At 40.2% G+C, this 3,382-nt stretch overlaps 1 non-coding gene across 1 annotated transcript; it reads left to right on the top strand.

The window, feature by feature from the left end:
* Nucleotides 1-2,405: 2,405 nt before the first annotated feature.
* TRNAC-ACA (transfer RNA cysteine (anticodon ACA)) lies at nucleotides 2,406-2,477 on the top strand. Its single transcript has one exon. It is a non-coding gene; the product is annotated as a tRNA-Cys (tRNA).
* Nucleotides 2,478-3,382: the final 905 nt, after the last annotated feature.

Below are 3,382 nucleotides of genomic sequence, written 5' to 3'. Positions count from 1 at the left end.
GCCTTAAAGTTGGGTGAGCAAATCATCTCTGAAATATTTTGTTACAAGTGGTAATGAAAAAAAGTATTATCCTGCATCAAAACCACAGGTATTCATAGAAGCAGCTGTGAATAAATGAAAACAACAACACCATCAAGAATCAAAAAGCCTGGGGTTGAGTCTCTCTGTCACTGATTTGTTATGTGGCTTTAGACAATTTATTTAACTTCCTCTGTACCTCAGGCTCTTCATCTGTGCATTGAGAATTCATATAATTCACCTCATAGGACTGTGGAGGAGATTAAATATAATAATGTATATTTAACAACTACACATATTTCATGCTTACACAAAATATAAACTTGTTAACAAATGATTTTCACCCTAGTCACAGATATTATATAAATGGAATGATATCAAAATATTTTTAAAGGACCATAGTCTTCTCGCTACATATACGCACAATTCTTCTAGCTCTCAGGGAGAGTCTTTTTACTACCGATAGACAGAGCTATAAATTGTAGATTCTTGATATGATAGATCAGGATAACTCCTTCCAATGTGTTGTGTTCTATTGCCTCAAAATAATAAACTGCCAAGACAATATCATGCATCATATTACTGGCAGATTATTCCGTGAAACTCCCAAGGAAAGGAACTCGCAGCTCACAGACAGATGCTAGGTTTCATCCTTTGTTAACTCATCCTTCTTTGTAAAGTCCTGAGTTTCACAGAGTAAGAAAAAACTTAAAATAATCAGAAAAAGACATGATTCATGAAAACACTCCAAGCTCTTGGAAACACAAAACTTTAAAGTTATCAGGAGTAAAAGCAAGATAAAAATAAATCAGTTTGAACTTAGAAGGACTACTTTGGGGCAAAGATTTATAAGGAGTATCAGGGAGTGGGAGTCTGACTATAAAACATTCAGAGTTCTTTTCCAGACTTCAGAAGTTCTCAATGTTCCTCAGTTCCTTTTTTTCAGGAAGCACCCTACTTTTGATATCAATAAAAGAGACTCACATTGGCCCCACAACGGAGTCTTTCTCATTAAAATCCCTTCCCTCATCAGAAAGGGTGGTAGAGCAGACCCCCAAGGAAGGAAATGATCTGTCAGTTTTTAAAACCCTTATTCACATTCTCTCAAGTGCTGAAAACAATTTTCCAGGAAGACCTCAAACGTTTTCAAGAGACAGAGCTTTTCTTTTGTGTCTTTTCTCCACAGAAACAAGACTAGTGAATTACTCTGTTTTTTCAAAGCACCATAGTGTATACAATTTTTAAATGCTTATAAAGCAATAGTCTGCATAGCACAGTTCCCAAAGAACTGATACTAATGAAGTCCAGCCCAAACAGAAATTTCCACTCGTTACTCACAAATCCCAAATATTTAAGAGTATCCACTTACAAATGCATAAAAGCTGTCATCATGTGTTTACTTGCCTACTCTGTAACCTTGAAACTCCCGGAAACCTCCCAGTGCCCTAGTCCAAGCGCATGTACTCTCTTACCACCCAGCTGTTTACTCCTTCTATATCAGCGGCCAGATAACAGGAAAGAACAACTCTGACTCCATAGTGCATCTATTTCTTTTACTTTAACCTTTGTACTATGTTGCTTTTGCTTTAAGAATATTGCCTATATCCTAAAATATACAGGATAGCCCATTCTCAAGCTTCTGACCTTTAAGGGTATGCTGCTTTTGCGTTCATGTAAAGATAAAAATCGCAAAATAGAGAATAGCTTTCGTCTTACTGCAGGGTTACAGGAACCTCATGACCTGACCTGCTTGGACAGCTGCAAGAACAGAGAATTCTGACACTAAGAAGTTTGCAGTAACAAACCAAACAAATGAATACCGTCTCTCTTTAGCATAGAAGAAGCCTCAGTTCTGACTTGGGTAAGATGGCTCTCTAGGCCACTAGTTGGCCATCTTCTCAGACTTCCGCTTTCCAAATAAAGTCGCTACTCCTTGCCCCAACGCCTCATTTCCTGATTTACTGGCCTGTCATGGGGCAAACAGAATGAGCTTGAACTGAGTCACACATTCACTTCTGGTGACACATCCAGTCACTGGTGAGGGGCATTAGACTAGTGCACTTGGCTTAGACAAGTTGGGAATTTTTGCTGAATTGTGTGTGAAAGGGTTGGCAGTGTACACATTAAGCTCTAAAATGGCCATTGGGTAGGAACCCAGCAGGGTCTGTTAGCAGTGTCATTTCCTGAGTACTGCACTTAGCATGCTAACACAATGTTTTATTTAATCTTCAAATACCCATGAGGTACTTATTACTATTCTCATTTTATACATGAGATGACATTTGTGGAAAGAATCAATAATATCCCTAAAAGATCAGTGATATGCCCAATGTCACATTTTTCATAGTGGAGCCAGAAACTATACCTAAGTTTGTCTGATTCTGACTTCCCTGGTGGCTCAGATGGTAAAGTGTCTGCCTACAATGCAGGAGACCCAGGTTCAATCCCTGGGTTGGGAGGATCCCTGGAGAAGGAAATGGCAACTCCACTCCAGTACTCTTGCCTGGATAATCCCACAGATGGAGGAACCTGGTAGGCCATAGTCAATGGGGTCACAAAAAGTCAGACACGACTGAGCGACTTCACTTTCACTTTTGTCTGATTCCAAAACCTTTGCAATTACCTGGTGTGCTGAACTTTGCAGTAAAACCTTCAGCAGATATGGTTTCCGTTGGATCATCATAATGAGCTGCTGTTGAATCATTGATTGGATTTCTGTGGACATTCTTAGCAAATAACAGGTGGAAGATACTGATCTTGACACTTCTGAGTGAGTGTGTTAGTCACTCATTGTGTCTGACTCTGCGACCCAACGGACTGTAGCCCGCCAGGCTCCTCTGTCCATGAAATTCTCAAGGCAGGAATACTGAAGATCCCCTTCTCCGGGGAATCTTCCTGAATCAAGGGTCAAAACTGGGTCTCCTGTATTTCAGGTGGATTCTTTGTCATCTGAGCCACGAGGGGCACCCCAGACTCCTTTAGTTATTCCCAAACCAATTCAGTCAGCTTCACCTATACTGACATTGTTCAGTAAAATGCCCGTATGAAAAAACAAAGAGGACTACAGCCTTGCCATGAGACACTGAGAATAGGACAGTTATTAGGAGGAAATACCAAAATATCATTGATTCGTGGGAGAAAATGTTCCTGTTCTGATCCTTGCATGCTGATACTACAGATGGACCCAGCTTAGCTGAGGCATGCTCTTTGCTTCAGCTGTTTACTAAGCAGCACCAGGGTTCTCAGAAACAGTTGCTATGCCAACCAGCCCCAGGACTATATATACATTCATGACCAGGGCTTATTCTTAGGGCTTTGTTACCTCTCTTTCAAAAGTTTGAATTGCTTATTGCTAAACTGCTTG

The sequence above is a fragment of the Dama dama genome, chromosome 30, assembly GCF_033118175.1.
Source record: "Dama dama isolate Ldn47 chromosome 30, ASM3311817v1, whole genome shotgun sequence".
Lineage (NCBI taxonomy): Eukaryota > Metazoa > Chordata > Mammalia > Artiodactyla > Cervidae > Dama > Dama dama.
Note: the sequence above shows the minus strand (reverse complement) of the source record. Positions and strands in the feature narration are given on the sequence as shown.